Source organism: Thunnus maccoyii, chromosome 17 (genome assembly GCF_910596095.1).
Source record: "Thunnus maccoyii chromosome 17, fThuMac1.1, whole genome shotgun sequence".
NCBI lineage: Eukaryota > Metazoa > Chordata > Actinopteri > Scombriformes > Scombridae > Thunnus > Thunnus maccoyii.
Genome location: NC_056549.1, coordinates 4474116 through 4493729, shown reverse-complemented (window position 1 = coordinate 4493729; position 19614 = coordinate 4474116). Strand labels below are relative to the sequence as shown.

The following is a 19614-nucleotide window of genomic DNA, read 5'->3' as shown; positions in this document are numbered from 1 at the left end:
GTCCGACGGAGGCTTCTTATGTAAATAAGTCGATACAAAGGAAGCAACAAGAGATGCAACAGAACTGAGGTGAATGCAGGTATGAACAAGCACACAAACACACACACACACACACACACACACACACACACACACACACACACACACACACATACCCAAACCCTGGAGGTACAGTATGAATACTGTGTGGGCATTAACCACGCAGGAAGAACAGAGGGCTGTGTGTGTGTGTGTGTGTGTGTGTGGGAGGCTGTTCAATCCTGAGGGCCGAAAGCACTCTCTCTCTCTCTCTCCCTCTCTCTCTCTCTCTTTCACTTCATTTCATCCGGCTCTATTGGAATGACAGTCGGGGAGTAATGTTGCCAAAGTGACAAGATAACAGATTTGTACAAACTGTGCAACGTTGTGTACACATCCTCCTTGTATCATTACTAATGTGTATGTGCATCAGTGTTTTTAGATCAGTGTTGCAATGCATTCATATCTCTCTGACTCCAACACACACACACACACACACACACACACCAATCCCTCTCCTCATAATCCCTCTCCTACAGTGTCTTGTTCAGATATGCAGTAGATAAGCCTCTCATTTACTTTCAATGAAAGACCCAGACGAGGGCAGAGCTGCTTCTGGTAGAACTGTGTGTGTGTGTGTGTGTGTGTGTGTGTGTATGTGGTGGCTAGTTATTCTTAAATTGGCCCGCCAGGGTGCTGCATACCGACTGGGATGGTTGGAATTCCTGTGACACAAAAACAGAGAGAAAGTCTCTTTGTGTCTGTCACTCCTCTGCATCTGCAGCATTTTATGTTTCATGTTGTAACAGCAGGAGCAGTAAACACAAACAACGACATGGTTTATGATCTTTAAGGATCACAGTGTAATGTATTACTTACAGTAATGTAATTACTTATTTCAGTAATAAATAGAGGAAGTGATTACAATTTGAATTTCAGTAGTTATATTACAGTTACTCATCCCAGTAACGCTCTGTGCTCGCCGTCTTACTGGGATTACTGGAGGGTTGATATCAGTGTGGTCTCTTATTCACATGCTGTGTGTTGTTAGCCGGCATGCTAACATTAGCCACAGGTACATTCAGGGGTCACCTGATGCTAGTTTAGTTCAGAGTCGGAGGGGGTTTGCTGACGCTGAGGCTACGCTAACGCTAGCTGTTGGACGGTCAGTAAATCCCTCCAAACTGTTTTCTGCCTTCTTGTTAAACCACAAATTTTCTGTTTTTACATGTGTTAAACACTAATGAAGCAGCGTGTGAGTGAGTTTGGAGGATTCTGAGCTGTTGAACTTTGACGGCGCTGACGGCTTCGCAACAAAAGTTAAGTAATAAGTAATACAACATGTTACTGTTGCTGCTGAGTAAGGAGTGAATAATTACTTTTACAATGAGTAATTAAGAAGAAGGAAATTAAGTTACAGGAAAAGGGAGCGAGAACACTGCGGTGGGTCGTCCACCAATCAGAACGTCGGTGGTTTGATCCCTGGATCCTCCAGTCCACATGTTGAAGTGTCCTTGGGCAAGATACTGAACCCTAAATAGCTCCCGATGAGCGTGCCAGTGGTGTGTGTGTGAGATTAGATCCTGATGAGCAGGTTGGCACCTTGCATGGCGGCCTCTGCCATCAGCGTGTGAATGGCTGAATGTTTGCATGTGTTGTATAACGCTTTGAGTAGTCAGTAGACTAGAAAAGCGCTATATAAATGAAGTCCATTTACCATTTAAATGCAGTCCAGGGATGTGACAGGACAAAGGAGTGAATGATGATGAAGAGGAGAGAAAAAGAGAGCTAAAGACAACAGAAACAAGGCAATGTGTAAAAAAAAAAGGGAACAAAAACAGAGAATTAAGGATACAGGAGAGAGAAGAGCAGCAATGGAAAAGACAACAGGAAGAAGGGAGAGAACAAGAGAAGAAGGGCGGGAGGACAAGAGGAGGAAAAGATGACAAGAAAAAAAAAACAGATGTAAGAAAGAAGAAATGATGCAGAGGAGGAAGAAACGATACAGCATAAGGAGGATGCAGTAGAGATGATAAAGATTCAGGAGAGAGGAACAAAGGCCAAAGAGAGAAATAAGGGGGACTGAGACACAAAAGAGTGAGGACAAAGGACACGGGTGAGAGAAGAAGGCTGCTGGCGAAGGTAAGAAAGAAACAGCACCGAGAATACAAATGAGGAAACAAGGACACAGAAAAGAGAGAGAAAGAAAAGGAGTAAGGACACAACAGAGAGGAGATAAAGGAGAGAGGGATCCTTATAATACTTTTCTGTCGTTTTTCTTTTGTATGTAGGTTATTTAGCTAATCAATAAGGCCATCTAGGCTTTTTTCCTTTCCCTGCACATTGTTCTTTATGTGTATTTCTTTGATTTTAACCTGTGTAAATAAATAAACTCATAACTCAGGTGAGGACTAAAACAGGACAGAAACAAGGAAACAAAAGGCAAAGATAGGAAGCGAGGATACAAACGAGGGAACGAGGACACAATAAGGGGAATAAAACAGGACAGAAACGAGGAAATAAAGACCCAAAGAGAGACTACAAGGATACAAATGAAGGAGGGACACAGCAAAAAGAGACCAAAAACAAAACAGAGACGACGAAACAAAGACCAAAGAAAAGGAACAAGGACACGAGAGAGTACTGAGGAAACAAAGATACAAATGAGGGAACAAAACAAGACAGAAAATGAAGAGACAAAGACCAAAGAAAGTGAGGACATAGAAGAGAAATTAAGGGTTCAAGTGAAGGAAAAAGGATGCAAGAGAGTAAACAAGGAGCTCTGTAACAGGACAGAGAGGAGGAAACAAGATAGGGAGCAAGGATACAAATGAAGGACACAGCAAAGAGACCAAAACAAGATGGAAACGGGGAAAGCCCAAAAAAAAAAAAAAAAGACACACCAGACTACAGAGATAAGAAAACAAAAGCCAGACAGAGAGCAAGGATACAAATGAGGGAACAAAGAGACATTAAGGAGACTAAAACAAGACAGAAAATGAGCAAACAAAGAGACCAAAGAAAAGGGGGGAAAAGGACACACTAGACTATAGAGCCAAAAATATGAGAGCTAAAGGATAAAGACATTGGCAAAGAGACAAGAGCAAGGTGGAAATGAAGAAACAAAGACAAAAGAAATGGATCAAGGACACGCCGGAGTACAGAAGCTAAAGCCAAAAGTTAAGGGAGCAAGGATACAAATGAGGGAACAAGGACACGATAAGGAGACAACAGAAAGTGAGGGGACGGTGTGCGTTTCGAAACGGGACGTAGCAGGTGAAGATGAGAGTCATGCCAGCTGGTGTCAGGTTACTGTACCATCACACACACATACACACACACACAGGTATACACACATACCAAACACACACACGTATGCATGGATCGGACACACACACACAAAGGCCGGGTTCGTATTTCTGAGTGGTAGGCGAAGTGTTCTGGTACTTTGGGTGGTCAGACGCTGTGTAAATTATTTAAACATGTTACTAATGATTTCCATTCAGTGGTTAACCACTTTATACAGCCAGAGAGAGAGAGAGAGAGAGAGAGAGAGAGAGAGAGAGAGAGAGAGAGAGAGAGAGAGACAGAGAGAGAGAGAGAGAGAGAGAGAGAGAGAGAGAGAGAGAGAGAGAGAGAGAGAGAGAGAGAGAAGGGGCGATGGAGGGCAGCTGGCAGTGTGTTTGTTTTTTGGCTCTGCTCTGTTTGGCCCCAACTGGACCGAAACCACACACACACACACACACACACACCTCCATTAAAACACTACCTTTGTTTTACCTGGAGGGAGACAGAAGTTACTGGAACAATAAGCTGGACTGAAGTGTAAGAGTGTGTTTAAGTGTTTAACTGGGAACTCGATCGATCGAAACCAGTGTTCGATTTCTATCTTTGAAATCAGAAGCAGGATCTACGATTCTCCCAGTAGTTTTGTTTTTTTTCACATCTTATCTACTTAAGCACATCCGCAAAGACGACACGGCGTAGCTTAGCGGTAGCTTAGCGATAGCTTAGCGGTAGCCTGCAGCCGCGTTACTTTTCCGTGACGCTGCTGTCCGAGATGACGGAGAAACAACAGAAGCGTTTCCCTGAAGTCGCTGGTGTGGTGACATTTTTCTTCTCTGTGAGCGTAAAACAACAAACGCGTCGTTGACAGAAAAACTACCAGCTATGCTTCACGCTTCAGTAAAGTTGAAAACATACTGACAGATTCAAACTTCCCACATCAAAACCAGTTTGCCTCTTTCCAGCCGCAGTCGGATAGACGAGCTGATCTAACTTTCACCAAAATGAGACATAGTACTGGTCTCTATGTGCAGCAGGGACCGTCTGAAAAGTCCAACACTTAAACTTTAAGTCCAGTTGAAATGAAAAAATACATTTTTAATCCTTTAAGATCACATTCTCAGTCATATTCAGCACCTCTTTAACAATATATGCCAAAAAAAAATACAAAAAAAAATCAGTTTCTTCCTGTAAAACAAAATATTACGTGTGCTTTCGTAGGCTTGAACCAATAATATCACAACATCCACCCATCAATCAACTTTTTGCTGATTCATCATGACTCACCCCCCCGGTACGTTATGTTATGCCCCACCTGTCGATCCTGTTTCACTTGGAAAGACGTCACTATGTGGAAGTTAAACGCCGTTTCATCAGGGCTTTAAACTCGGTTTCAGTTGTTGTGATGTAAAACTCAGTACTGGAAAACTCAAAATACTAAAAATAAGTCTGGACCAGTTTATACTGGGACAAGACAAACTTCACAGAACTACTTATAAATGCAAAAAAAATACCACTTTTGTGACAGTTTTTCTGTTTATTATTATATTATCTTGTACAGGAAGACGTCCACGTTCCAAACCGACGTAATGAGAAAAGCCAAAAATATAATTTCTCACTACTTTAACCTAAATAAAATCAATACTATATCTTCAGTATTTACAACGAACATATAAAGATATGTAGAGTTTGCAAAGGTCAAACTATAACTTCTGTCTGACTGAAAAAAATCTGAATAAACTATGACAAGATCATGATTATCTATGCAAAAATATGAAGAGAAGCAGTTAAGTCTAAGAAACATTGCTTTTAATTTCTGTGTGTGTGTGTGTGTGTGTGTGTGTGTGTGTGTGTGTGTGTGCGAGAGCTGCGAGCATGCCGACTGCAGGTCGCTGCAAAGTTAAATTTAAAACATTTTAAGAGCTTCTCGCTGCCAGTCCAAATAAAATTTAAAGCCAATTTCATCCCTCCGCCAGTAGTTTTATAAATAAAAATACACTTGCTCAGCAGTTATATTACAATACCTGCTTTCTTACATCAGACCAGGTAAAACATTTATGCAACTTTGCGATGAAAATTAAAAAGTCATGTGTGAATTATAACATCTGAGCGAAAATGTAAAAAAATCTCCAAAACTCCACCGGCTGCTCAAGTGCCCTCGTGCAAGGCACTTTGAGCTGCTGCAGTGAAGCTGCCTTCTGGCGAACAGCAGGGGCTTGTGGTTTGACCAGGAAGTTCCCAGCATGACATTTGTGCAACTTTATAAGCGTGAAGGAGGTTTTTTTTTTTTGGTTGCAGAAGAAGAAGAACATGTGGATTTGCCTACTGTTAGAAAAATAAAGGTTGTTCAGGAGGTGTACAGATCAAAATTAGAACAATTCATATTAATATTTTTGTTTTATCTGTTCCCATTTCCCCTAATCTGCTTCTATTTCTGTTGCTGACTGCCTCCATATCCCAGAAAGCCTTTTGACAACCTCTGAAGAAAGTGCCTGAGCTGGTTGCTGTCACCTCTGGGTTACATGAGTAGGTGGAGAGAGAGAGAGAGAGAGAGAGAGAGAGAGAGAGAGAGCTTTTTCCAGTCGAAATACAGCGAGACTTTCTCGTAACCCGTCCTGTCTCTGGAGCCGCAATGAATTCTGGTCTATTTTCTACTCTTGTGGGTGCAGAAATCAGCCTCTCTGCCTCTTTTTCTCTGGGAGATTGAAAGTTAAAAAAAAAAGGAAGCTCTAGAGAAAGAAGTCCTTTAGAGCTCTTTGATTCTGATGTGTGATGGACAAAAGACTTTAAGATGAGATAAAGAAGCAACAAGACGTCTAAAACGAGGCGCCGTTAAAGTATAATTAAAGCGTTATTACATGAGGAGAAACTGGGACAAAACCAAACTGAAACATATTAATCACAGCTGTCAGGTGCTTTTAGATAAATTAGTTTATAATTAGTTGACTTTCTCCTCTTTAAAGACAAACTGTTTAAACCACTTCAGGCTCATAAAATCCTTAAAACCTCAAAACCCTAAAACACATCGTCATCCCGCTAAGAACGACGATGATTATCTCTAATTCACACAAAGAAAGTCGACGGATACTTGTCTACTTTCCGTTTCTAAACTAAATAACGTGACCAAACATGATGGAGGTCTACGGGACAGAGGATATATCAGGCTTCGGATACACACACAATACTTGCAAATAGATCAGTTCATCGTCGGTTTGGATCTGCACACGAGTTAATCGCCAACGTTATCCTCTACGGGAACAGGAAGCTATTATATTTATGTTCAATCCACTATAAACTGCTGCACAGCTGAGATGTAGCATCAGCAGCTTGTCACTAGTCACTGCATCATCAACCTTCCTGCAGCGGTTGTTTCATAAAGATATGCTGTTTCACTTCCTGGTCTAACTGGACATTAAAAGGTTAACAAACAAGTCTGTAAGTGCAACCCCAACACCAGGCAAGAGCACCGATATTGGACGATTCTGCAAAACATTACATTCAATACCAACGTTTTTCACATTCTCGCTTTCTACAATATCTGTAATAGGCAACTACGGTCTGGTTGAGGTTTCAGAGAGATTGTGGTTATGGTGCGGTTAGAGTGAGGCAACAAAACACTTCAAATTAATAAAAGTCTGCCTCAATTTCTCAATTAGTCGCTTGGTCAATAAGATGCAACCTCTAATTTAGTCTTAATTTATCCCGACCAACAGCTCTGAATCCAAAGATATTCAATTTATTACCATAGAAACAAGATAATAATCTCATTTGAGAAGCTGGAACAAGAGGATTTTAGCATTTTCTCTCAATATAATGGCTCAAAATTCAATTAATCGACTAATTATTGCAGCTCTACAACGATTCCTGCGTTGACACTGAATGTTGGCATCGAGTGTAAATTGTGTCCTATATGTATGTAACTCTTAGGTTACACTGCTGCGTAAGATAAACGGCCAACAGCTGTTTCTACCATCACAGTGAAGTGCTTGATCTAACCGGAGGATTTCAGTCTGATGGCCACAACAGAAAGAGAAGAAGAAGAAGCAGAAATAGAAATCGATCCGTTTCAACCTAAAACTCCGTCGTTCACGTCTCTCCAGAGCTCCGCGAGCATCATCATCATCGCTTTGTCATCCCAGGACTTAAATCGCCTACTGTTCTTTTTTTCCCGAAGTGGCCATGTTTAGTTTTTAATTTAGTGCTGTCAATCATATCGTTAAGCCGAGGCGTCGCCGCCGCCGCCGCCGTAGATTTTCTTTCTGGATTTGAAAAAAAAAAAAAAAAAAAAGATTATGTGTGTGAAGAACAAGGAGGCTGTGCAGAAATGACTGAAATTAAATCTAAGAGAGCGTGTGAGGGAGATGAATCAAATGAACTTAATCTGAACTGTGAACACACACACACACACACACACACACACACACACACACACACACACACACACACACACACACAGGCTCTGGCAGACAGCTTGTAGACAGTGATTTACAGCAGGTAGGAAGTCAATTATGCTACTGGATATTTCTGTCAGAAAAATATGTGTGTGAGTGTGTGTGTGTGTGTGTGTGTGTGCCCTGAATAAAGTATGTGTGTGGGAGGTGGCAGCAGCAGAGGCAGCTTTGCTGAGACAGGATGAGGGTGTGTGTGTGTGTGTGTGTGTGTGTGTGTGTGTGTGTGTGTGTGTGTGCGTGTGTGTGTGTGTGTGTGTGTGTGTGTGTGTGTGTGTGTGTGTGTGTGTGTGTGTGTGTGTGGGAGGAGGAAGTTCTTGGTGTGCCAAGGTTACAGTACTGCTGCTGCTGCTGCTGCTGCTGCTGCTGCTGAATTGCTGTTATAAAAGCCTCAGTTACACAACGGAAATACTCCAAACTTATCTCTGCTCTGTGACGGGGAAGGAATCTAAGTTTATGATCCATCGTTCTCCGCTTTCACCGAGACATTTGTTCTTTTTCAAATTTTTACCAGCAAACTCTCAGAAATTAAAACACTCAACTCTCCTCCCGTACATCACGTTTTACTCGCCAAGCATCTTCGGCTATCTCGCCTTCATCTGTGCGTCTGAGGCTGCTTCTGTTTCCTGTATATACATTTAAACTACTCGTCATGTGACCGATAGGTCGCTATAGATACCAGGAAGTCTGTTGTTTGATCATGTGACTTCAGCAGTAATCAGCAGGGACGACGTGATGATTCACATCATATTTCCATTATTTAACATTTATGAATCGTCCCAAAGTCAAGTTCATCCATCTATGAACAGAATTTCCAACTGTTCCCAAAGACGTTTTTTGTATCCCGAAGTTCCCAAAGGATCACTTGGATGTGATGTGCAGGAAACACCACATGGATAAGAGCTTAAAATGTAGGACTTAAACTGCACAGTACTGTATTTAAACACTTTCATTTTAAAGAAAGTCACAATAATAATATGTTTATGTGCCAGAAATTAAAAAAATAGGAGGAAAAATACTCTAAAGTTGATAAAATAAGGTGAAACTTTAAAGTGAAGGGTCCTTGTTTTACATTCCCACAGCATCGTATGTCACTCGTTGGCTTGTTTTTCAGGCACACATGCAGATACCGTCCCCTGCGGGTTTCCAGGTGATCTGTTTTTTAAAATGTGTTTTTTAAATGTGAAAAACTGTGTGTGTGTGTGTGGAAAAAAAAAACGAGAGGAAGAAGATGCCTATCGACACAAACCGCTGCACGGACCGAACAAAACCAACAAACAGGGGCAAAACAAATAAAGTCGACAAACGGAGGGTGGAGACGCGGCTTAATTGGTCAATAAAATGTATCCAGAAAAACAACCAGAAAAATCTGATAAAGGAGGAAATACGGCTTATTTCTAACCCTCGGATGCACTCACAGAAAGGCCTGCAGGGTCTTCAGACTGAGAGTAAACACAGGATGAGGGTCTACCAGACCGGCCAGTGGAGCAAATATAGTAAAAATTTACCAGTAACAGACACAAAATCCCATTCATTCCTTACCAAACCACTGAAAGAGGACTGGGTTTAACCCCAAATGTGTGTGTGTGTGAGTTATGTGAGTCCATAATTGCTGTAGGATTTCGTATGAACACGTGTAATCGTGTGTGTGTGTGTGTGTGTGTGTGTGTGTGTTCGGTCCTGAAGTCCAGTGAGGTGAAGTCACTCTCTGTTCTGTTTCAGCGCCGTCCAGTGTACACAACTGACGTGTGTGTGTGTGGTTTCAGCTTTATGTTACATCATACAGTTTCCTACCATATTAGTCCTGGAAAAATAGTGTGTATAGTGTAATAAACAGTAAACTGTGATTTGTTTGATTCTTATGTTGACTCAACTATAAGAAATTGTGCACAAATTCAACACTTTCACTACTGTGCAACAAAACAAACTCTAAAATAATAATCATAATTGATTATGACTTTTAACTCTACAAAGTTGCGTTAATTAGTGTAGTGGCCTTTTTAATGAGATGCCTCCTTGTTCTCTAATTTACTCCCATTTGTTAATTTGCTCTTAATGCAGAGTCGACACTTCCTCCATCTGTTCCAAATTAAAACGCTCATCGGGGATACTCTCCTACTCTTCCCTGGAAAACCTTTACTGTGAAACCTCTAAAGGCGGCTTAACATCATGAAAGTTGAAGTAGAGTCGATCAAAACGAAACGAATGAGCGCCTGAGATCCAGCACGGCATCCTTACAGTGCTACGTTCATGATGCCAGGAAGTTGCGTGCTCTTTATGTAGTGATGTGGGATGTAAAGATGAGGAGGTCGGGATGGTGGATGCTTTTTTATTAACCACAACCCTGAACTTTCCTTGACCTTAATCAGCTGTTTTAGTTGCCTAAACCCTTAACCGTACTTTAAAGAGGACATATTCTGCTTTTTGTGATTTATATACTGTTACGACGTCGGATGTTAAACATGTTCAAAGTTCCAAAACTTGACATACTGGAAGACAAATCCAAGGTATCAGCCTGCTCTCAACACTCATTTTGCAAACTTTTTTGACTTTGTTGATGAGATGATGTCATCTTGTTGCACACGTCCATCAACATGTGCAACGTAATCTTTGTCACTAAGGTTGTTTGTGTTGTTTACTCTCATATTTCAGATCAGATTTAGATTCGAACATGTGCGGATGTATTTGAGAAGTTTCTATTTTGAGTAAAGAACGAGAAAAAGAAGAGAAATCCTGCTACTATAGTTTGTTTACGTAGCCTCTGGAGCTGGGGGAAGCTTCCTGAAGCTGACCAATCAGAACAGAGAGGAGGCGGGCCTTAAAGAGACAGGAGCTAAAACTGCCTTTTTCAGACAGAGGCTGAACTGAGGAGCTGCATAAAGGCCACTATAAGGAGTTCTTATTAACTATAATAAAGCCATAAACACCATTAGAGTTAAGATATTCAAAATACTTGTTGGCATTGAATACAATCTTAATACAAGAGTTATCAAATATCCATGTTCTTGTGTGGCGATAGTATTTCTGTTAAAAGGAGGAACTCAGTGTGGAAGAATGACTCTGGTGTACTACTGTTGACATTAATACGTGTACAAAATGCTCAGTTAACAATGAAATCCATTACAGTTGAATTGGGAGACCCATTAATTATTAGAGTACGAAGGTTTATTGAGAATTTGATAGTTACAGTAAAATCATCCCCTGAAAAAGTTATATGCGTGACATGTGGCTTCTTTTTGTGTGTGTGTGTGTGTGTGTGTGTGTTTATAGTGTGTGTGGGAGTTCACCACTTTTTCACTATTAGAATAATAACTTCCAGCAAAAAAAAAAAAAAAAGATATAATTTATCGTTGTTAAATCTTTTATTCATTCTGTTCCAGGTTTTGTTCAAGTTTTTGCATGCAAAAGTGCATTTACTGGACTGTAGTAGCTCTTAAAAGGCAAAAAAAAAGGGTTTACACACACACACACACACACACACACACACACACACACACACTGTGGTTAACATAGGAAACATGAAGTGACACAGCACCAATTCAGGCTGTTAAAGAATTCCATGTTCCTGGAGAGAAGGAAGGAGAAAGAGAGAGAGAGAGAGAGAGAGAGAGAGAGAGAGATTTGGGGAGGGGGGGGGGGGGGGGGGCAGCGGGTGAAGAGGTGAGGAAGGGAAAAACAGGCGTCCTGTTGGTGTAAATTGCCAGTGGAAAAGAGAAGGCAGTCATATTTTCCACAGGGCTGTTGGGCCAGCCTTGAAACTATTACTGAGTTAGCCCCGAGTGTGTGTGTGTGTGTGTGTGTGTGTGTGTGCGTGTGTGCGTGCGTGCGTGTGTGTGCGTGCATGCGTGTAGCTTCATTACATTTTCCACAACAGTTTGCAAAATACACCAGGAAGCGAGATGGACAGAGGAAGGGGTAAAGGGATTTGTTTTGTGGATGGACGCTCAGGTTTTATGATGTTCTGTACCGGAGGAGTTTATAGTTTGTTAAAAGTTCTCCTGTGATCCAGCGACAACAAATAAGCACCCTAAGAGTTCCTAAAAAGATTTTATATACAGCAATGTTATAAGTGTTTGGTTGAACAGTGTTGTCGTTTCTCTGGAAGGTAAAGATCTCTGGTTTGATTTTACAGAGTCTCGCGTAGCCAAGATCTACAATATCTCCACACTTCCTGTTTTAACGCCGTGCCAGCACTGTAGAAACGTCTGGCTGAATCATTATCATTCTCCTATAGAGGGGGGGAAAAAAAAAACGCTCTGGCTTGTTTGTATTTCTTTAAACCAATCGCAATCGTCTTCGGCGCCGCCGAGCCCAGGATGTAGCGATAATGCCCTTGCAAAATATTGTCAAGGGGGGGAGAAACTTGTTTTGGTGGAAAATTTGCATGTAGGGAGGCGAGCCCTGACATTAAAATGGCAAAATCCCTGAAAAAGGAAACACCAACAACCAAGGGAGACACTAACAAAACCATGGTATTTTCATGCCATATCTTTGTGTTTACATTCGCTAGCTCACTGCGGGTGAGGCTTGGAATATGAATCTTTTTCTGTGACTGGTGGGAAAACATGCAAGAACGTCCCTAATGCTCTAAATATATTCTCTGTGTATCTTTACAACCGTTCACCGAAAGAACCGAGCAGCCCTGCCTTACTACACGATCCAAATCTTCATCAAAACTCGCCGAGCCGGTTGCTAGTTCGGAGGTTGTGGTTGTTTCATGTAGTGACAGGCCTTTGGAGAACGGTAACATGCAGATAGCTAAAACCCCACAGTCTCCATCCTGTGAGTTAAACTAGACTTTACCTGAAATCCTCAGATCTCAGTTTTTGGGTTTAGGTCTCAACTTTGGGCTCAGGGTTTGGGTTTGGGTTTCTCTTTTTTGGTTTGGATGTCTGCTTTAGGTTCTGGTCTCAGTTTTGGGGTTTAGGTTCACATCTTGGGCTCAGATCTCTGTTCTGTGTTTGGGTGTCAGTTTTAGGTTTGGATATTGGTTTTGGGTTCAGATCTCAGTTTAGGGTTCATGTCTTAATTTGGGGTTCAGATCTTGGTTTCAGATGTGGGTCTAGTGTTATGGTCTCAGTTTCAAGTTCAGATGTCAGTTCTGGGTTTGGGTGTCAGTTTTAGGTCCTAGTTGGACCTAAAATTTGGGGTTTAGGTGTCAGTCTTGGGCTCGGGTTTCAGATTTCGGTTTTATTCTCCATTTGGGTTTCTCTTCTTTGGTTTGGAATGTCAGCTTTAGGTTCTGGTCTCAGTTTTGGGGTTTAGGTTTACATTTTGTATTCATATTTCATTTTCAGATTTAGTCTTCAGTTTTGGGTTTAGGGGTCACTTTGGGGTTCTGGTCTCAGTTTCAGATTTGGATAAAAAGTTTGGTTTTCAGGTCTCAGTTTTGGGCTCAGATCTCTGTTCTGTGTTTGGGTGTCAGTTTTAGGTTTGGATATTGGTTTTGGGTTCAGATCTCAGTTTAGGGTTCATGTCTTTTGGGTTCTTGGTTTCAGATGTGGGTCTAGTGTTATGGTCTTGGATTTAGATATCAGTTTCGAGTTCAGATGTCAGTTCTGGGTTTTGGTGTCAGTTTTAGGTCCTAGTTGGACCTAAAATTTGGGGTTTCGGCGTCTGTTTTTGGGCTCAGATTTTGGTTTTTGGGTTTATGTATCATTACCGGCTCCACATCTCAGTTTAGGGTTTTGGTCTCAGACCTCAGCTTCATACCAGTGCAGACCTCTAGCAGAGACTGGGGCAGTGTGTCACAGCAACAAACATTTACAAACAGACTTTATCAGACAGTTGATTTTTTACTCGAGACATCTCTAAACTGACCTACAGGCGCACCACAACAACCTCTCCTCTCTCTCTCTCGATATATTTAGCCGCCGCGATGCCTCCAGCTGTGGCCGCAGAGACGTTTCTGACGCAAACTGCGCGTCCTCTGCACACTGGTGGCCATTGTAGGAGCCCCTCTTCATGCATTCATGTTGAATTAGCATTGTGCACACACTGGCAGCCGTTGTAGAAGTTTCTGGAGTCTTTGAATGAATGATGCATCGACGCTCTGCTGCGTTCGGAGTGGGAGATCCCAGCCCACAGCAGCTCTTAAAAAAAAAAAAAAAGTCATATTCGGGGCATGAGACTATTCCTGGTGTATAGAAGTGTGTGTATTTCTGTTTGTGTGCGTACGGACATGATGCTCACGCTTATGTAAGTTGTTTTCTTTCATCTACATCCCTCGTTTTTTCTCTTCAATCTCCTCTCTGTTTTTTTATTCCTCTCCTCCACTCTTCCTTCCTTCCTCTCTCTATCTCTCTATCTTTGTTCTCTTCGTGCCATGTTTTTCTTTTCTCTCTTTTTTCATTCATGTTTTTTTTTTTTCCCTTTCTGAACCTCTTCAATACTTTTCTAATTTCATTATCTCTCCTATCCTCTTGTTTCCTCTCGTCCTGTTTCCTCTCATTTCCTCTCCTCTTTCTCTCCTCTCCTCTTTCTCTCCTCTCCTTCTTAAAAAAGCCTGCAGGCAGGTTTAGCTGCACTGTATTGCTGAGTTAGTTTTCCTCTCAGGAACCAAGTGGTCCTGGAGGCCATTTTTCACAGCGTTGCATCAGAATCTTGCAGTCTGAGCCTCGCAAACACCACCGATAACAGAACTTATACTATGTAGGGCGGATAATTATGAAAACTTTCACTTACAGACTTCACAAATCAAACAGGATACAATCAGAGCTTTTTGTTACCCTTATTTATGTAGAGACGGCTGACAGAGAACAGCCGAGTGTACCAGTTCTCTATTGTTGGGCACTAGGTAATAAAACATGTATCAACTGTCAACCAACAGAATAAACATTTTACAAAATAAAAGTACACATATAGAACTGAGAAACATGTAATCCCATAAAAGCTGCTGCAGTCATACAAAGAAAACTGGTATCACTCTGAGTTGAAGCCTGTTTACTAACCTGTTTAACGTCTACTTTTCATCACAAGCTTTGTTTTTTACGAGATGTAGTTTCATTTTTTACACTTTGTTCGTTATTAAGATTAAGATTTGTTGAGTGACTCAATAAAAACACAGTTTTGTGACAGTAAAACCACAGATGACAGTAAAATACACATTTAGTGACTAATTTTTGATGATTTTTTGTAATTAATCAACTCAAACTCGTAAATATCAAACACAGAAGAAAGTAATTGAAGCCAAACTACTAAACATAAGGCAACAACATTGACCCTCTTTGGTCTTAAAAAAAAAAGTTGCTTTTCCACAGAAATATGCAAGATCAACAACCATTTTTCAAGGAATAATTTCCTAGAATAAACCTTTGTTTTGGCCTGTGGTTATCAGGTGATTGACAGGTGTATAAAGCAGCTCTCATAAAAAATTGACACAATGAAATATTATATAAATGGAGGTTTTCTTCTTGCTGTTTCACTACGTGCCAGTTCAGACTTGGACCACTGGCTGAAGCCTAAACAGCTTCCATTTTGGATGCCTTTGCTCAGAAAGCTCATTCATTTTGTTAGAAAATATGAAGTGTTGAGAAATAAATACAACGGCATGTTCAGTCCGTTACCAGCAAATTCAACAGTCTCACATCCAACAAAAGGCTCAAACTATTGTGAGTTTAACTGCCAGCTGCTGTTTCTGGTGTGAACTTCCAGCACTTTTCTGACACCGTTAACATAAGTTTTGAAGCGATTCTGCAGCTCTGATATCCGCCTGTGAAACTCATGCTGCTCTTGACACTTTCTGTTCCCTCTAAAAGGTGAAATACTCATCACCGCTCGAGGCCTAAATATGAAGTTTTGCTTGCAAGAGTTCAGCGTGTAGCAATTTCTTGGATGATTAAAAAAAATTCTCAACTAAAACTCCCAATTCTTCTTCATTTTAATGTATGTGTTCAGTGCTCAGTAGATGTGATGATATGAAAATGAAAAGAAAAGGAAGTGAAAGATTTTTTTTAATGGTACTCCAAGAAGACAGCAGCCATCACCGTCTCTTACAGCTCAAAATTCACCAGCCAATTTCCCTATTTTGCCAGTCAGCTTGATGTTTACAGAAAGAATACAACTCGAGAAGGATCAACCGACGGTTGGTTGGATACAAAATTGGCCGACTGAGTAGAAAAACCTCCCCAGACTCTGCCAGAATGTATATCAGCATTTGGATGATGGCTGCTGCCTGCAGTTTGTGAGCCTGTTTGTAGTATCTTCTCCTGTCCTGTCTCTTTATTTATAAGCAGCAAAATGTATGTGTTGTGTGTGTGTGTGTGTGTGTGTGTGCAGTTTATTCTTGACACAATGGGGGCGGGCGGTTGAATGACTACTGTCCCCAACACCCGTTACTCACACACACACACACACACACACACACACACACACACACACACACACACAAACACCAGTACTGGCTGTCCACCCACGCATAGAGCTAATCTCTGTCCCCTCACATCCGCAGAGCAGCAGGTAGGTAGGAGGTGTGCGGTCTGAGTGTGTGAGTGTGTGTGTGTGTGTGTTCAGCAGGATGACTAACATCTTATAGAATTAAAAAGCCTGAACTCTCAGTAGCACAGATGGCTCCGTGAGCAAATTCGGCAAACAAGAAACAGCTAAATTCACTCAGTTTTTATGCCTGAAATTCATCCTAAAATATTACAGAGAGACATCAGACTGTTGCCTGCAGTGTGTGTGTGTGTGTGTGTGTGTGTGTGTGTGTGTGTTACTGTAACTTGTACTGTACACCTGCATATGAAAAAGGTTCCTGTTCCACTTCCTGTTGCAGTTTTTGCCACTGATTTGCATCTCTCTTCCTTTCCCTCTCTTGCAATTTTCTTTTTTTTTAAAACATCAATTGCTTTATTGTCGTGACACGTGAGATGCGTTCGTGCTGCCAGAACATACAAAGAAGGAAAATAAGTCACCGAGGAGAAAAAAACTGTGCTGATTTCAATACAAACTATTTATCTAAAACAGCACACAATGAGGTCAGAAGTATGTGGACGACCAAAGGAAGTATGCAGACACCTAAATATTACACCCATATGTGACAGTTGTCATCATAAAAACCATGAGCATCAATCTGCTGCTATAACAAGCTTCCACTCTTCTGGTTTCAGGCTTTCCACCAGATGTTGGGACCTGGCTGAAAGCATTAGCAAGGTCCAACCAAGCAGCAAAGCCAATGTGGAAGTACTTTAAAGTGCCACAGATGGACCCTAGACCAACTGACAGAGTCAACTTCTCTCTAGAAACGCTAAGTTGATCATTTTTTTCAATCATGGTCTCTAAATTTAGGCCCTCTAATAGAATTGAATAGAATTGAAGATTTGAAGACTTGTAGTAGCTTTGATGTCTACCGTGTGGGTGTTGTTTGACAGCTGTGATTGACAGTCGGCTCACCTGCTGCTCTCCTCGGCTCCGGGACTCACACCGAGTCGGACTATTGTCACAATATATCACTAAGTTTAATGTGACTTGATAGCAACGCGTGCCCGGTTAGCACAATTTAGCTAAGGTAGCTAACGTTAGCCCAAGCGCACAGAGCTTGGGGTTCGCATTAAGGTAGCGTTAGCTTGGGTCCGAGGTTTCCAGAGCGTGAAAGTCAACATCATGCACTCCTTATTCGTAAGGTCCTCGCAACTGAGGGAGCAAGAACATGAAAAACAGCCCCAGAGCAAAAGTACGCTCAAGTACAAGTACAAACTTTTAGCCGTTTACTCAACTTTCTCCATTAGCAAATCATTTCTACTTGAGTGTATGTGTACAGTATATGCGAGTGTGTGTGTTTTTTTGACAAGATCCTACATGTCCGACACGCACATGACACCCGAGTGCTGCAAAATATCCAGCACGGGGGGTCCTGACACCGCGTTACCGTGGCAGCCAGAGGGATGTTTACTGTCAATACAGCGACGTCCCGGCCGCACAGCACACCGGGCCGGTGGAGAAGAAGAAGGAGGGGGAAGGAGGGAGAGAGAGAGAGAGAGAGAGAGAGAGAGAGAGAGGGAGAGAGAGAGAGAGAGAGGTCGCGCAAAGCTGGAAAGAACAATAAGGCTTACAGTGGATGAAACAAAGAGAGAGAGAGAGGGAGAGAGAGAGAGAGAGAGAGAGGGAGAGAGTGAAAGTGAGAGAGGATCATGTGCAGAGATCAGGTGCATTTTAGCTTCCAGGAAACAGAAAACAAAACAATTCATTCAGATTGCATCGAAACGTGTTTTAGTTCACGATAGTTCAGACTGATTAAAGATTCGTTCTTCCTGCTGTTTCTGTCTGCAGACAGTCAGCAGCGTCACAGACGTACAACTCACTGCTGCTCCTCTAAAGTATGAAGATATGCTAGTCTGTATTTTAACAGTGAATGCTTTATAAAAAGTATTTACAATCAGTTACTAATGGAAGAACAGGCAGAGCAGAAGGTTTAAAGTGTCAAAGACTTTGTCTGATATGACCTTTATTTAATCAGGTGTTCTCATCTGTTTTGCAGGAGACAAAACAAAAGCACCTACAGCCTCAGAAACAATCAAAGACTACATTTAAATCACTGATTTAACAGTTTAAAGTCTAATATGGTTTATATACTGCTTCCTTCTCCCTCCAGAATCTATAAATATGCAAATATATTGTTCATTTCAAAAGTTTTCCTGCTGGACACAACACGTCTCCTCCTTCACTGTTAAGTTCAATCTCAGTGCTTCAACTTTCCACATCACATTTGCATAAGTCTCATACTGGACCGCGATTGGCTCCAAACTAGTTGTGATGTCACAAATCCTGCTCGTAGGTACACGTGTTAAACTTCACGTGACAGCAGATGATTGAGAAGAGAAATGATTTACTGAGGAAGCTTTAACAGGAGACCTTTGTAAATAAAAATCATATAATATATAATTATATGGTACCTGAAGCCAAATTGCTCCATCTCTACCAGTGTCAGACGGAAAAAAAACACACAAACAGCCCACAATGATCAATTACAGCTCTTACAGGAAGCCGCAATGTGTATATTTACTACATTTTGAGGTGGTTTGTGCATGTGCATGTAGCTCCTGTGAAGTAACAGTGTTGCTTCAGAAGCTACAGTAGCTGCCTAGTGTCTATTCTTACACCATAACCCCCAACACATTAAACATCAGTCCAGCTTTTAAGTCACATTTTTAAAAAACTCCTAATTTAATTTCATAACAATATCCAAACCAGCACTCTCTCTTCTCAATAAATGTTCACACTCACATCACAAGCACACAAGTTTACTCACACATACTACTTATATACACTCAGTAGGTGGACTCTGGTGGATCCGGACTGAATGACTGGACCAGGAACAAAATTTAACGGCAACCTGAAGCGAACCTCTTTTGAGTGACACATTGATGTCACGTCACCTCAGCTGTCATCATTCAGCCGCCAGCCAGTCGCCACGGATACGAGGTAGTTGTGGAATGTAAAAGGTCCGGTTGATAAAGTCAAAATCTAGCCGATACCAAAACAATCACTTAAAGACAACTGGAGTGTGACATATGTGTTTATTTTGCTTGAGGGAAGTACAAAAACCATTAGTGAGTCAGTCCATAATGAAGAGAATCAAACATTTTTAACAATGAATACAGTGAAAAACTCATTAATCAGCCCTTCATCACACCTTTTTATTTAAGTTTAAGGACTTGGCTACATGATAAAGGTTTCATATCTCCCATTAATACATAGTTTTGGATTTTTAATGCACCTTTACTGGACTGTGATGTGGTGGAAATGTATTAAATGGGCCTCCAACACACTCTGACATACTGAATGGATGAACACACACACACACACGCACTCGCTTGATACACTCGTTCCCATTTACTCCTGCAGTCTTTACCACTGTTTTGTCTCT

The 19614-nt window shown here is 41.4% G+C and overlaps 1 protein-coding gene across 7 annotated transcripts in view; it reads right to left on the bottom strand.

The window, feature by feature from the left end:
* The window catches only part of hivep2a (HIVEP zinc finger 2a), a 123885-nt gene that overhangs the window by 27528 nt on the left and 76743 nt on the right, over nucleotides 1–19614 (bottom strand). The window contains exon 1 of one of the 7 annotated variants that reach the window (XM_042390125.1): nucleotides 13572–13825. The exons of the other annotated variants lie outside the window; for them this stretch is intronic. The gene's annotated coding sequence lies outside the window, so the exon portion shown is untranslated. Of the gene's footprint in view, nucleotides 1–13571; nucleotides 13826–19614 lie in introns of those variants that run through there. 7 annotated transcript variants of the gene reach the window in all.